The following is a 13212-nucleotide window of genomic DNA, read 5'->3' on the forward strand; positions in this document are numbered from 1 at the left end:
AAGCTAATAAAAAAGTTTCCTAACTGTATTGGCTTACTGAAAAAAATCATGTGTTGGTAATGTAAAAAGACCTACAGGACATGTTATTAGCAGGGGGTCTTAAATTAAACTACTAAAGAGGCTCAACACTGTTTAGCTGCCAAATGCAGTTGGAATTGGGCATAAACAGTATGGTAAGTCTTTAGGTGATGGCTATTGTGTCTGTTTGACCTCTTCCAAATGTCAGTGATGGCAATAAAAAGAAATTTTTTCCAATTTAAATAGCTAGAGAATAAAAACAATTTGCCTGTAATGTGAAAAAACCTACAGCACCTGGTGTTCCCATGTGGTCGCCCACCCAAGTACTAACCAGGCCCAACACTGCTTAGCTTCCAAGATAAAAACAATTTGCCAGTAATGTGAAAAAACCTACAGCACCTGGTGTTCCCATGTGGTCTCCCACCCAAGTACTAAACAGGCCCAACACTGCTTAGCTTCCAAGATCAGACGAGATTGGGCCTATCCAATGTGGTATGGCTGTAGGTGAGATACAGGCACTTTTTTGCCCTCTTCTACTTCTATCACCAGGTAAGCTAATAAAAAAGTTTCCTAACTGTATTTGCTTACTGAAAAAAATTATGTGTTGGTAATGTAAAAAGACCTACAGGACATGATATTAGCAGGGGGTCTTAAATTAAACTACTAAAGAGGCTCAACACTGTTTAGCTGCCAAAAGCAGTTGGAATTGGGCCTAAACAGTGTGGTAAGTCTTTAGGTGATGGCTATTGTGTCTGTTTGACTTCTTCCAAATGTCTGTACTGGCAATAAAAAGTAAACGTTTCCAATTTAAATAGCTAGAGAATAAAAACAATTTGCCAGTAATGTGAAAAAACCTAAAGCACCTGGTGTTCCCATGTGGTCTCCCACCCAAGTACTAACCAGGCCCAACACTGCTTAGCTTCCAAGATCAGACGAGATTGGGCCTATCCAATGTGGTATGGCTGTAGGTGAGATACAGGCACTTTTTTGCCCTCTTCTACTTCTATCACCAGGTAAGCTAATAAAAAAGTTTCCTAACTGTATTGGCTTACTGAAAAAAATTATGTGTTGATAATGTAAAAAGACCTACAGGACATGATATTAGCAGGGGGTCTTAAATTAAACTACTAAAGAGGCTCAACACTGTTTAGCTGCCAAAAGCAGTTGGAATTGGTCCTAAACAGTGTGGTAAGTCTTTAGGTGATGGCTATTGTGTCTGTTTGACTTCTTTCAAATGTCTGTACTGGCAATAAAAAGTAAACGTTTCCAATTTAAATAGCTAGAGAATAAAAACAATTTGCCAGTAATGTGAAAAAACCTACAGCACCCGGTGTTCCCATGTGGTCTCCCACCCAAGTACTAACCAGGCCCAACACTGCTTAGCTGCCAAGATCAGACGAGATTGGGCCTATCCAATGTGGTATGGCTGAAGGTGAGATACAGGCACTTTGTTGCCCTCTTCTACTTCTATCACCAGGTAAGCTAATACAAAAGTTTCCTAACCATAGGTGTGCACAGCCCATTTCCTTAGGGGGTGCACCATTGGAGGGGCGTGTTCATCACGCCTACTGGGCGTTCCCATTACACAGTTCGTAGTGATCCATATTCACATTACAAAGCACAAACTGACCCTATTCACAATATACAGGGGTTCGGCAGGCGGTGTTCCACTTGCTAAGATGCAAAAGATTGCTACTTAGTGAACGATCCTGAATCAGGCCCCTCTCTTCCCCTCACTGCATTCTCACACACAGCTCACTACTCCCTCACAGTATACAGTATGTCACACACACCCTTATTCACTTGTCCCCAGTCTCTGCAGGCTTCAGCCAGGAGCCAGCCTGCCACAGTTCACTAGGTAGGCTGCAGCTTCACTAGTCCTTCTCCACTCTCCTCCCGAGCACAGGACATGTCAGGGGCGTGGCCTAATCCCGGACCTCTGTGGCCACGCCCCCTTTAAAAAAACTTGTGCTGCAGCCAGGCCAGCGCAGGTACTGCTAGCCAGCCGGGGGAGGGGGCACTGTCGCTGACAGTCATTAGAGGTGCTGAAATTGTGTGGGGGGTGCCGGTCATTAGGAGGTGCCTGTGCACCCCTTGCACCCCCTGTGCGCACGCCTATGTTCCTAACTGTATTGGCTTACTGAAAAAAATAATGTGTTGGTAATTTAAAAAGACCTACAGGACATGATATTAGCAGGGGGTCTTAAATTAAACTACTAAAGAGGCTCAACACTGTTTAGCTGCCAAAAGCAGTTGGAATTGGGCCTAAACAGTGTAGTAAGTCTTTAGGTGATGGCTATTGTGTCTGTTTGACTTCTTCCAAATGTCTGTACTGGCAATAAAAAGTAAACGTTTCCAATTTAAATAGCTAGAGAATAAAAACAATTTGCCAGTAATGTGAAAAAACCTACAGCACCTGGTGTTCCCATGTGGTCTCCCACCCAAGTACTAACCAGGCCCAACACTGCTTAGCTTCCAAGATCAGACGGGGATTGGGCCTATCCAATGTGGTATGGCTGTAGGTGAGATACAGGCACTTTTTTTGCCCTCTTCTACTTCTATCACCAGGTAAGCTAATACAAAAGTTTCCTAACTGTATTGGCTTACTGAAAAAAACCATGTGTTGGTAATGTAAAAAGACCTACAGGACATGATATTAGCAGGGGGTCTTAAATTAAACTACTAAAGAGGATCAACACTGTTTAGCTGCCAAAAGCAGTTGGAATTGGGCCTAAACAGTGTGCTAAGTCTTTAGGTGATGGCTATTGTGTCTGTTTGACTTCTTCCAAATGTCTGTACTGGCAATAAAAAGAAAAAGTTTCCAATTTAAATAGCTAGAGAATAAAAACAATTTGCTAGTAATGTGAAAAAACCTACAGCACCTGGTGTTCCCATGTGGTCTCCCACCCAAGTGCTAAACAGGCCCAACACTGCTTAGCTTCCAAGATTAGGCCTATCCAATGTGGTATGGCTGTAGGTGAGAAACACGCACTTTTTTGCCCTCTTCTACTTCTATCACTAGGCAAGCTAATGAAAAAGTTTCCTAACTGTATTGGCTTACTGAAAAAAATTATGTGTTGGTAATGTAAAAAGACCTACAGGACATGATATTAGCAGGGGGTCTTAAATTAAACTACTAAAGAGGCTCAACACTGTTTAGCTGCAAAAAGCAGTTGGAATTGGGCCTAAACAGTGTGGTAAGTCTTTAAGTGATGGCTATTGTGTCTGTTTGACCTCTTCCAAATGTCTGTACTGGCAATAAAAAGAAAAAGTTTCCAATTTAAATAGCTAGAGAATAAAAAGAATTTGCCAGTAATATGAAAAAACCTACAGCACCTGGTGTTCCCATGTGGTCTCCCACCCAAGTACTAATCAGGCCCAACACTGCTTAGCTTCCAAGATCAGAAGAGATTGGGCCTATCCAATGTGGAATGGCTGTAGGTTAGATACAGGCACTTTTTTGCTCTCTTCTACTTCTATCACCATGTAAGCTAATAAAAAAGTTTCCTAACTGTATTGGCTTACTGCAAAAAATCATGTGTTGGTAATGTAAAAAGACCTACAGGACATGATATTAGCAGGGGGTCTTAAATTAAACTACTAAAGAGGCTCAACACTGTTTAGCTGCCAAAAGCAGTTGGAATTGGGCCTAAACAGTGTGGTAAGTCTTTAGGTGATGGCTATTGTGTCTGTTTGACCTCTTCCAAATGTCAGTGCTGGCAATAAAAAGAAAAAGTTTCCAATTTAAATAGCTAGAGAATAAAAACAATTTGCCAGTAATGTGAAAAAACCTACAGCACCTGGTGTTCCCATGTGGTCTCCCACCCAAGTACTAACCAGACCCAACACTGCTTAGCTCCCAAGATCAGACGAGATTGGGCCTATCCAATGTGGTATCGCTGTAGGTGAGATACACGCACTTTTTTGCCCTCTTCTACTTCTATCACCAGGTAAGCTAATACAAAAGTTTCCTAACTGTATTGGCTTACTGAAAAAAATCATGTGTTGGTAATGTAAAAAGACCTACAGGACATGATATTAGCAGGGGGTCTTAAATCAAACTACTAAAGACGCTCAACACTGTTTAGCTGCCAAAAGCAGTTGGAATTGGGCCTAAACAGTGTGGTAAGTCTTTAGGTGATGGCTATTGTGTCAGTTTGACCTCTTCCAAATGTCTGTGCTGGCAATAAAAAAAAAAAGTTTCCAATTTAAATAGCTAGAGAATAAAAACAATTTGCCAGTAATATGAAAAAACCTACAGCACCTGGTGTTCCCATGTGGTCTCCCACCCAAGTACTAACCAGCCCCAACACTGCTTAGCTTCCAAGATCAGACGAGATTGGGCCTATCCAATATGGTATGGCTGTAGGTGAGATACAGGCACTTTTTTGCCCTCTTCTACTTCTATCACCAGGTAAGCTAATACAAAAGTTTCCTAAATGTATTGGCTTACTGCAAAAAATCATGTGTTGGTAATGTAAAAAGACCTACAGGACATGATATTAGCAGGGGGTCTTAAATTAAACTACTAAAGAGGCTCAACACTGTTTAGCTGCCAAAAGCAGTTGGAATTGGGCCTAAACAGTGTGGTAAGTCTTTAGGTGATGGCAATTGTGTCTGTTTGACCTCTTCCAAATGTCTGTTCTGGCAATAAAAAGAAAAAGTTTCCAATTTAAATAGCTAGAGAATAAAAACAATTTGCCAGTAATGTGAAAAAACCTACAGCACCTGGTGTTCCCATGTGGTCTCCCACCCAAGTACTAACCAGGCCCAACACTGCTTAGCTTCCAAGATCAGAAGAGATTGGGCCTATCCAATGTGGAATGGCTGTAGGTTAGATACAGGCACTTTTTTGCTCTCTTCTACTTCTATCACCATGTAAGCTAATAAAAAAGTTTCCTAACTGTATTGGCTTACTGAAAAAAATCATGTGTTGGTAATGTAAAAAGACCTACAGGACATGTTATTAGCAGGGGGTCTTAAATTAAACTACTAAAGAGGCTCAACACTGTTTAGCTGCCAAATGCAGTTGGAATTGGGCCTAAACAGTATGGTAAGTCTTTAGGTGATGGCTATTGTGTCTGTTTGACCTCTTCCAAATGTCTGTACTGGCAATAAAAAGAAAAAGTTTCCAATTTAAATAGCTAGAGAATAAAAACAATTTGCCAGTAATGTGAAAAAACCTACAGCACCTGGTGTTCCCATGTGGTCTCCCACCAAAGTACTAACCAGGCGCAACACTGCTTAGCTTCCAAGATCAGACGAGATTGGGCCTATCCAATGTGGTATGGCTGTAGGTGAAATACAGGCACTTTTTTGCCCTCTTCTACTTCTATCACCAGGTAGGCTAATACAAAAGTTTCCTAACTGTATTGGCTTACTGAAAAAAATCATGTGTTGGTAATGTAAAAAGACCTACAGGACATGATATTAGCAGGGGGTCTTAAATTAAACTACTAAAGAGGCTCAACACTGTTTAGCTGCCAAAAGCAGTTGGAATTGGGCCTAAACAGTGTGGTAAGTCATTAGGTGATGGCTATTGTGTCTGTTTGACCTCTTCCAAATGTCTGTACTGGCAATAAAAAGAAAAAGTTTCCAATTTAAATAGCTAGAGAATAAAAACAATTTGCCAGTAATGTGAAAAAACCTACAGCACCTGGTGTTCCCATGTGGTCTCCCACCAAAGTACTAACCAGGCGCAACACTGCTTAGCTTCCAAGATCAGACGAGATTGGGCCTATCCAATGTGGTATGGCTGTAGGTTAGATACAGGCACTTTTTTGCTCTCTTCTACTTCTATCACCGTGTAAGCTAATAAAAAAGTTTCCTAACTGTATTGGCTTACTGCAAAAAATCATGTGTTGGTAATGTAAAAAGACCTACAGGACATGATATTAGCAGGGGGTCTTAAATTAAACTACTAAAGAGGCTCTACACTGTTTAGCTGCCAAAAGCAGTTGGAATTGGGCCTAAACAGTGTGGTAAGTCTTTAGGTGATTGCTATTGTGTCTGTTTGACCTCTTCCAAATGTCAGTGCTAGCAATAAAAAGAAAAAGTTTCCAATTTAAATAGCTAGAGAATAAAAACAATTTGCCAGTAATGTGAAAAAACCTACAGCACCTGGTGTTCCCATGTGGTCTCCCACCCAAGTACTAACCAGGCCCAACACTGCTTAGCTTCCAAGATCAGACGAGATTGGGCCTATCCAATGTGGTATGGCTGTAGGTGAGATACAGGCACTTTTTTGCCCTCTTCTACTTCTATCACCAGGTAAGCTAATAAAAAAGTTTCCTAACTGTATTGGCTTACTGAAAAAAAATCATGTGTTGGTAATGTAAAAAGACCTTCAGGACATGTTATTAGCAGGGGGTCTTAAATTAAACTACTAAAGAGGCTCAACACTGTTTAGCTGCCAAATGCAGTTGGAATTGGGCCTAAACAGTATGGTAAGTCTTTAGGTGATGGCTATTGTGTCTGTTTGACCTCTTTCAAATGGCAGTGCTGGCAATAAAAATATTTTTTTTCCAATTTAAATAGCTAGAGAATAAAAACAATTTGCCAGTAATGTGAAAAAACCTACAGCACCTGGTGTTCCCATGTGTCTCCCACCCAAGTACTAACCAGGCCCAACACTGCTTAGCTTCCAAGATCAGACGAGATTGGGCCTATCCAATGTGGTATGGCTGTAGGTGAGATACAGGCACTTTTTTGCCCTCTTCTACTTCTATCACCAGGTAAGCTAATACAAAAGTTTCCTAACTGTATTGGCTTACTGAAAAAAATCATGTGTTGGTAATGTAAAAAGACCTACAGGACATGATATTAGCAGGGGGTCTTAAATTAAACTACTAAAGAGGCTCAACACTGTTTAGCTGCCAAAAGCAGTTGGAATTGGGCCTAAACAGTGTGGTTAGTCTTTAGGTGATGGCTATTGTGTCTGTTTGACCTCTTCCAAATGTCTGTACTGGCAATAAAAAGAAAAAGTTTCCAATTTAAATAGCTAGAGAATAAAAACAATTTGCCAGTAATGTGAAAAAACCTACAGCACCTGGTGTTCCCATGTGGTCTCCCACCCAAGTACTAACCAGGCCCAACACTGCTTAGCTTCCAAGATCAGACGAGATTGGGCCTATCCAATGTGGTATGGCTGTAGGTGAGATACAGGCACTTTTTTGCCCTCTTCTACTTCTATCACCAGGTAAGCTAATACAAAAGTTTCCTAAGTGTATTGGCTTACTGAAAAAAATCATGTGTTGGTAATGTAAAAAGACCTACAGGACATGATATTAGCAGGGGGTCTTAAATTAAACTACTAAAGAGGCTCAACACTGTTTAGCTGCCAAAAGCAGTTGGAATTGGGCCTAAACAGTGTGGTAAGTCATTAGGTGATGGCTATTGTGTCTGTTTGACCTCTTCCAAATGTCTGTACTGGCAATAAAAAGAAAAAGTTTCCAATTTAAATAGCTAGAGAATAAAAACAATTTGCCAGTAATGTGATAAAATCTACAACACCTGGTGTTCCCATGTGGTCTCCCACCCAAGTACTAACCAGGCCCAACACTGCTTAACTTCCAAGATCAGACGAGATTAGGCCTATCCAATGTGGTATGGCTGTAGGTTAGATACAGGCACTTTTTTGCTCTCTTCTACTTCTATCACCATGTAAGCTAATAAAAAAGATTCCTAACTGTATTGGCTTACTGCAAAAAATCATGTGTTGGTAATGTAAAAAGACCTACAGGACATGATATTAGCAGGGGGTCTTAAATTAAACTACTAAAGAGGCTCAACACTGTTTAGCTGCCAAATGCAGTTGGAATTGGGCCTAAACAGTATGGTAAGTCTTTAGGTGATGGCTATTGTGTCTGTTTGACCTCTTCCAAATGTCAGTGCTGGCAATAAAAAGAAATTTTTTCCAATTTAAATAGCTAGAGAATAAAAACAATTTGCCAGTAATGTGAAAAAACCTACAGCACCTGGTGTTCCCATGTGGTCTCCCACCCAAGTACTAACCAGGCCCAACACTGCTTAGCTTCCAAGATCAGACGAGATTGGGCCTATCCAATGTGGTATGGCTGTAGGTGAGATACAGGCACTTTTTTGCCCTCTTCTACTTCTATCACCAGGTAAGCTAATACAAAAGTTTCCTAACTGTATTGGCTTACTGAAAAAAATCATGTGTTGGTAATGTAAAAAGACCTACAGGACATGATATTAGCAGGGGGTCTTAAATTAAACTACTAAAGAGGCTCAACACTGTTTAGCTGCCAAAAGCAGTTGGAATTGGGCCTAAACAGTGTGGTAAGTCTTTAGGTGATGGCTATTGTGTCTGTTTGACCTCTTCCAAATGTCTGTACTGGCAATAAAAAGAAAAAGTTTCCAATTTAAATAGCTAGAGAATAAAAACAATTTGCCAGTAATGTGAAAAAACCTACAGCACCTGGTGTTCCCATGTGGTCTCCCACCCAAGTACTAACCAGGCCCAACACTGCTTAGCTTCCAAGATCAGACGAGATTGGGCCTATCCAATGTGGTATGGCTGTAGGTGAAATACAGGCACTTTTTTGCCCTCTTCTACTTCTATCACCAGGTAGGCTAATACAAAAGTTTCCTAACTGTATTGGCTTACTGAAAAAAATCATGTGTTGGTAATGTAAAAAGACCTACAGGACATGATATTAGCAGGGGGTCTTAAATTAAACTACTAAAGAGGCTCAACACTGTTTAGCTGCCAAAAGCAGTTGGAATTGGGCCTAAACAGTGTGGTAAGTCATTAGGTGATGGCTATTGTGTCTGTTTGACCTCTTCCAAATGTCTGTACTGGCAATAAAAAGAAAAAGTTTCCAATTTAAATAGCTAGAGAATAAAAACAATTTGCCAGTAATGTGAAAAAACCTACAGCACCTGGTGTTCCCATGTGGTCTCCCACCAAAGTACTAACCAGGCGCAACACTGCTTAGCTTCCAAGATCAGACGAGATTGGGCCTATCCAATGTGGTATGGTTGTAGGTGAGATACAGGCACTTTTTTGCCCTCTTCTACTTCTATCACCAGGTAAGCTAATACAAAAGTTTCCTAACTGTATTGGCTTACTGAAAAAAATCATGTGTTGGTAATGTAAAAAGACCTACAGGACATGATATTAGCAGGGGGTCTTAAATTAAACTACTAAAGAGGCTCAACACTGTTTAGCTGCCAAAAGCAGTTGGAATTGGGCATAAACAGTGTGGTAAGTCTTTAGGTGATGGCTATTGTGTCTGTTGACCTCTTCCAAATGTCTGTACTGGCAATAAAAAGAAAAAAGTTTTCAATTTAAATAGCTAGAGAATAAAAACAATTGGCCAGTAATGTGAAAAAACCTACAGCACCTGGTGTTCCCATGTGGTCTCCCACCCAAGTACTAACCAGGCCCAACACTGCTTAGCTTCCAAGATCAGACGAGATTGGGCCTATCCAATGTGGTATGGCTGTAGGTGAGAAACAGGCACTTTTTTGCCCTCTTCTACTTCTATCACCAGGTAAGCTAATACAAAAGTTTCCTAACTGTATTGGCTTACTGAAAAAAATCATGTGTTGGTAATGTAAAAAGACCTACAGGACATGATATTAGCAGGGGGTCTTAAATTAAACTACTAAAGAGGCTCAACACTGTTTAGCTGCCAAAAGCAGTTGGAATTGGGCATAAACAGTGTGGTAAGTCTTTAGGTGATGGCTATTGTGTCTGTTGACCTCTTCCAAATGTCTGTACTGGCAATAAAAAGAAAAAAGTTTTCAATTTAAATAGCTAGAGAATAAAAACAATTGGCCAGTAATGTGAAAAAACCTACAGCACCTGGTGTTCCCATGTGGTCTCCCACCCAAGTACTAACCGGGCCCAACACTGCTTAGCTTCCAAGATCAGACGAGATTGGGCCTATCCAATGTGGTATGGCTGTAGGTGAGATACAGGCACTTTTTTGCCCTCTTCTACTTCTATCACCAGGTAAGCTAATAAAAAAGTTTCCTAACTGTATTGGCTTACTGAAAAAAATCATGTGTTGGTAATGTAAAAAGACCTACAGGACATGTTATTAGCAGGGGGTCTTAAATTAAACTACTAAAGAGGCTCAACACTGTTTAGCTGCCAAATGCAGTTGGAATTGGGCCTAAACAGTATGGTAAGTCTTTAGGTGATGGCTATTGTGTCTGTTTGACCTCTTCCAAATGTCAGTGCTGGCAATAAAAAGAAATTTTTTCCAATTTAAATAGCTAGAGAATAAAAACAATTTGCCAGTAATGTGAAAAAACCTACAGCACCTGGTGTTCCCATGTGGTCTCCCACCCAAGTACTAACCAGGCCCAACACTGCTTAGCTTCCAAGATCAGACGAGATTGGGCCTATCCAATGTGGTATGGCTGTAGGTGAGATACAGGCACTTTTTTGCCCTCTTCTACTTCTATCACCAGGTAAGCTAATACAAAAGTTTCCTAAGTGTATTGGCTTACTGAAAAAAATCATGTGTTGGTAATGTAAAAAGACCTACAGGACATGATATTAGCAGGGGGTCTTAAATTAAACTACTAAAGAGGCTCAACACTGTTTAGCTGCCAAAAGCAGTTGGAATTGGGCCTAAACAGTGTGGTAAGTCATTAGGTGATGGCTATTGTGTCTGTTTGACCTCTTCCAAATGTCTGTACTGGCAATAAAAAGAAAAAGTTTCCAATTTAAATAGCTAGAGAATAAAAACAATTTGCCAGTAATGTGATAAAATCTACAACACCTGGTGTTCCCATGTGGTCTCCCACCCAAGTACTAACCAGGCCCAACACTGCTTAACTTCCAAGATCAGACGAGATTAGGCCTATCCAATGTGGTATGGCTGTAGGTTAGATACAGGCACTTTTTTGCTCTCTTCTACTTCTATCACCATGTAAGCTAATAAAAAAGATTCCTAACTGTATTGGCTTACTGCAAAAAATCATGTGTTGGTAATGTAAAAAGACCTACAGGACATGATATTAGCAGGGGGTCTTAAATTAAACTACTAAAGAGGCTCAACACTGTTTAGCTGCCAAATGCAGTTGGAATTGGGCCTAAACAGTATGGTAAGTCTTTAGGTGATGGCTATTGTGTCTGTTTGACCTCTTCCAAATGTCAGTGCTGGCAATAAAAAGAAATTTTTTCCAATTTAAATAGCTAGAGAATAAAAACAATTTGCCAGTAATGTGAAAAAACCTACAGCACCTGGTGTTCCCATGTGGTCTCCCACCCAAGTACTAACCAGGCCCAACACTGCTTAGCTTCCAAGATCAGACGAGATTGGGCCTATCCAATGTGGTATGGCTGTAGGTGAGATACAGGCACTTTTTTGCCCTCTTCTACTTCTATCACCAGGTAAGCTAATACAAAAGTTTCCTAACTGTATTGGCTTACTGAAAAAAATCATGTGTTGGTAATGTAAAAAGACCTACAGGACATGATATTAGCAGGGGGTCTTAAATTAAACTACTAAAGAGGCTCAACACTGTTTAGCTGCCAAAAGCAGTTGGAATTGGGCCTAAACAGTGTGGTAAGTCTTTAGGTGATGGCTATTGTGTCTGTTTGACCTCTTCCAAATGTCTGTACTGGCAATAAAAAGAAAAAGTTTCCAATTTAAATAGCTAGAGAATAAAAACAATTTGCCAGTAATGTGAAAAAACCTACAGCACCTGGTGTTCCCATGTGGTCTCCCACCCAAGTACTAACCAGGCCCAACACTGCTTAGCTTCCAAGATCAGACGAGATTGGGCCTATCCAATGTGGTATGGCTGTAGGTGAAATACAGGCACTTTTTTGCCCTCTTCTACTTCTATCACCAGGTAGGCTAATACAAAAGTTTCCTAACTGTATTGGCTTACTGAAAAAAATCATGTGTTGGTAATGTAAAAAGACCTACAGGACATGATATTAGCAGGGGGTCTTAAATTAAACTACTAAAGAGGCTCAACACTGTTTAGCTGCCAAAAGCAGTTGGAATTGGGCCTAAACAGTGTGGTAAGTCATTAGGTGATGGCTATTGTGTCTGTTTGACCTCTTCCAAATGTCTGTACTGGCAATAAAAAGAAAAAGTTTCCAATTTAAATAGCTAGAGAATAAAAACAATTTGCCAGTAATGTGAAAAAACCTACAGCACCTGGTGTTCCCATGTGGTCTCCCACCAAAGTACTAACCAGGCGCAACACTGCTTAGCTTCCAAGATCAGACGAGATTGGGCCTATCCAATGTGGTATGGCTGTAGGTTAGATACAGGCACTTTTTTGCTCTCTTCTACTTCTATCACCGTGTAAGCTAATAAAAAAGTTTCCTAACTGTATTGGCTTACTGCAAAAAATCATGTGTTGGTAATGTAAAAAGACCTACAGGACATGATATTAGCAGGGGGTCTTAAATTAAACTACTAAAGAGGCTCTACACTGTTTAGCTGCCAAAAGCAGTTGGAATTGGGCCTAAACAGTGTGGTAAGTCTTTAGGTGATTGCTATTGTGTCTGTTTGACCTCTTCCAAATGTCAGTGCTAGCAATAAAAAGAAAAAGTTTCCAATTTAAATAGCTAGAGAATAAAAACAATTTGCCAGTAATGTGAAAAAACCTACAGCACCTGGTGTTCCCATGTGGTCTCCCACCCAAGTACTAACCAGGCCCAACACTGCTTAGCTTCCAAGATCAGACGAGATTGGGCCTATCCAATGTGGTATGGTTGTAGGTGAGATACAGGCACTTTTTTGCCCTCTTCTACTTCTATCACCAGGTAAGCTAATACAAAAGTTTCCTAACTGTATTGGCTTACTGAAAAAAATCATGTGTTGGTAATGTAAAAAGACCTACAGGACATGATATTAGCAGGGGGTCTTAAATTAAACTACTAAAGAGGCTCAACACTGTTTAGCTGCCAAAAGCAGTTGGAATTGGGCATAAACAGTGTGGTAAGTCTTTAGGTGATGGCTATTGTGTCTGTTGACCTCTTCCAAATGTCTGTACTGGCAATAAAAAGAAAAAAGTTTTCAATTTAAATAGCTAGAGAATAAAAACAATTGGCCAGTAATGTGAAAAAACCTACAGCACCTGGTGTTCCCATGTGGTCTCCCACCCAAGTACTAACCAGGCCCAACACTGCTTAGCTTCCAAGATCAGACGAGATTGGGCCTATCCAATGTGGTATGGCTGTAGGTGAGAAAC

The 13212-nt window shown here is 40.5% G+C and overlaps 22 non-coding genes and 5 pseudogenes across 22 annotated transcripts; all 27 read right to left on the bottom strand.

Moving 5' to 3' along the window:
- Nucleotides 1–405: 405 nt before the first annotated feature.
- LOC146044836 (5S ribosomal RNA) lies at nucleotides 406–524 on the bottom strand. Its single transcript, XR_014465272.1, has one exon. It is a non-coding gene; the product is annotated as a 5S ribosomal RNA (ribosomal RNA).
- A 345-nt stretch (nucleotides 525–869) lies between these two features.
- LOC146043409 (5S ribosomal RNA) lies at nucleotides 870–988 on the bottom strand. Its single transcript, XR_014464402.1, has one exon. It is a non-coding gene; the product is annotated as a 5S ribosomal RNA (ribosomal RNA).
- Nucleotides 989–1333: 345 nt separating this feature from the next.
- Nucleotides 1334–1452, bottom strand: LOC146043469 (5S ribosomal RNA). The gene has a single exon (XR_014464461.1). It is a non-coding gene; the product is annotated as a 5S ribosomal RNA (ribosomal RNA).
- Nucleotides 1453–2422: 970 nt separating this feature from the next.
- LOC146044907 (5S ribosomal RNA) lies at nucleotides 2423–2542 on the bottom strand. Its single transcript, XR_014465344.1, has one exon. It is a non-coding gene; the product is annotated as a 5S ribosomal RNA (ribosomal RNA).
- Nucleotides 2543–2888: 346 nt separating this feature from the next.
- On the bottom strand, nucleotides 2889–2997 carry LOC146044353 (5S ribosomal RNA; annotated as a pseudogene).
- A 345-nt stretch (nucleotides 2998–3342) lies between these two features.
- LOC146043374 (5S ribosomal RNA) lies at nucleotides 3343–3461 on the bottom strand. The gene has a single exon (XR_014464366.1). It is a non-coding gene; the product is annotated as a 5S ribosomal RNA (ribosomal RNA).
- A 345-nt stretch (nucleotides 3462–3806) lies between these two features.
- Nucleotides 3807–3925, bottom strand: LOC146043779 (5S ribosomal RNA; annotated as a pseudogene).
- A 345-nt stretch (nucleotides 3926–4270) lies between these two features.
- On the bottom strand, nucleotides 4271–4389 carry LOC146043831 (5S ribosomal RNA; annotated as a pseudogene).
- A 345-nt stretch (nucleotides 4390–4734) lies between these two features.
- On the bottom strand, nucleotides 4735–4853 carry LOC146043278 (5S ribosomal RNA). The gene has a single exon (XR_014464272.1). It is a non-coding gene; the product is annotated as a 5S ribosomal RNA (ribosomal RNA).
- Nucleotides 4854–5198: 345 nt separating this feature from the next.
- Nucleotides 5199–5317, bottom strand: LOC146043672 (5S ribosomal RNA). Its single transcript, XR_014464663.1, has one exon. It is a non-coding gene; the product is annotated as a 5S ribosomal RNA (ribosomal RNA).
- Nucleotides 5318–5662: 345 nt separating this feature from the next.
- Nucleotides 5663–5781, bottom strand: LOC146043673 (5S ribosomal RNA). The gene has a single exon (XR_014464665.1). It is a non-coding gene; the product is annotated as a 5S ribosomal RNA (ribosomal RNA).
- Nucleotides 5782–6126: 345 nt separating this feature from the next.
- Nucleotides 6127–6245, bottom strand: LOC146044146 (5S ribosomal RNA). The gene has a single exon (XR_014464835.1). It is a non-coding gene; the product is annotated as a 5S ribosomal RNA (ribosomal RNA).
- A 346-nt stretch (nucleotides 6246–6591) lies between these two features.
- LOC146043837 (5S ribosomal RNA) lies at nucleotides 6592–6709 on the bottom strand (annotated as a pseudogene).
- A 345-nt stretch (nucleotides 6710–7054) lies between these two features.
- LOC146044158 (5S ribosomal RNA) lies at nucleotides 7055–7173 on the bottom strand. Its single transcript, XR_014464837.1, has one exon. It is a non-coding gene; the product is annotated as a 5S ribosomal RNA (ribosomal RNA).
- A 345-nt stretch (nucleotides 7174–7518) lies between these two features.
- LOC146043538 (5S ribosomal RNA) lies at nucleotides 7519–7637 on the bottom strand. The gene has a single exon (XR_014464529.1). It is a non-coding gene; the product is annotated as a 5S ribosomal RNA (ribosomal RNA).
- Nucleotides 7638–7982: 345 nt separating this feature from the next.
- LOC146044170 (5S ribosomal RNA) lies at nucleotides 7983–8101 on the bottom strand. Its single transcript, XR_014464839.1, has one exon. It is a non-coding gene; the product is annotated as a 5S ribosomal RNA (ribosomal RNA).
- Nucleotides 8102–8446: 345 nt separating this feature from the next.
- Nucleotides 8447–8565, bottom strand: LOC146044182 (5S ribosomal RNA). The gene has a single exon (XR_014464841.1). It is a non-coding gene; the product is annotated as a 5S ribosomal RNA (ribosomal RNA).
- Nucleotides 8566–8910: 345 nt separating this feature from the next.
- LOC146043978 (5S ribosomal RNA) lies at nucleotides 8911–9029 on the bottom strand (annotated as a pseudogene).
- Nucleotides 9030–9374: 345 nt separating this feature from the next.
- Nucleotides 9375–9493, bottom strand: LOC146044196 (5S ribosomal RNA). The gene has a single exon (XR_014464844.1). It is a non-coding gene; the product is annotated as a 5S ribosomal RNA (ribosomal RNA).
- A 345-nt stretch (nucleotides 9494–9838) lies between these two features.
- LOC146044616 (5S ribosomal RNA) lies at nucleotides 9839–9957 on the bottom strand. The gene has a single exon (XR_014465052.1). It is a non-coding gene; the product is annotated as a 5S ribosomal RNA (ribosomal RNA).
- Nucleotides 9958–10302: 345 nt separating this feature from the next.
- Nucleotides 10303–10421, bottom strand: LOC146044208 (5S ribosomal RNA). Its single transcript, XR_014464846.1, has one exon. It is a non-coding gene; the product is annotated as a 5S ribosomal RNA (ribosomal RNA).
- A 345-nt stretch (nucleotides 10422–10766) lies between these two features.
- LOC146043539 (5S ribosomal RNA) lies at nucleotides 10767–10885 on the bottom strand. The gene has a single exon (XR_014464530.1). It is a non-coding gene; the product is annotated as a 5S ribosomal RNA (ribosomal RNA).
- A 345-nt stretch (nucleotides 10886–11230) lies between these two features.
- On the bottom strand, nucleotides 11231–11349 carry LOC146044220 (5S ribosomal RNA). The gene has a single exon (XR_014464848.1). It is a non-coding gene; the product is annotated as a 5S ribosomal RNA (ribosomal RNA).
- A 345-nt stretch (nucleotides 11350–11694) lies between these two features.
- Nucleotides 11695–11813, bottom strand: LOC146044232 (5S ribosomal RNA). The gene has a single exon (XR_014464850.1). It is a non-coding gene; the product is annotated as a 5S ribosomal RNA (ribosomal RNA).
- Nucleotides 11814–12158: 345 nt separating this feature from the next.
- Nucleotides 12159–12277, bottom strand: LOC146043674 (5S ribosomal RNA). The gene has a single exon (XR_014464666.1). It is a non-coding gene; the product is annotated as a 5S ribosomal RNA (ribosomal RNA).
- Nucleotides 12278–12622: 345 nt separating this feature from the next.
- LOC146043183 (5S ribosomal RNA) lies at nucleotides 12623–12741 on the bottom strand. The gene has a single exon (XR_014464176.1). It is a non-coding gene; the product is annotated as a 5S ribosomal RNA (ribosomal RNA).
- Nucleotides 12742–13086: 345 nt separating this feature from the next.
- On the bottom strand, nucleotides 13087–13205 carry LOC146044244 (5S ribosomal RNA). The gene has a single exon (XR_014464852.1). It is a non-coding gene; the product is annotated as a 5S ribosomal RNA (ribosomal RNA).
- Between the last annotated feature and the right edge of the window lie 7 nt (nucleotides 13206–13212).

This window comes from Crinia signifera, chromosome 19 (assembly GCF_055691185.1).
Source record: "Crinia signifera chromosome 19, ASM5569118v1, whole genome shotgun sequence".
Lineage (NCBI taxonomy): Eukaryota > Metazoa > Chordata > Amphibia > Anura > Myobatrachidae > Crinia > Crinia signifera.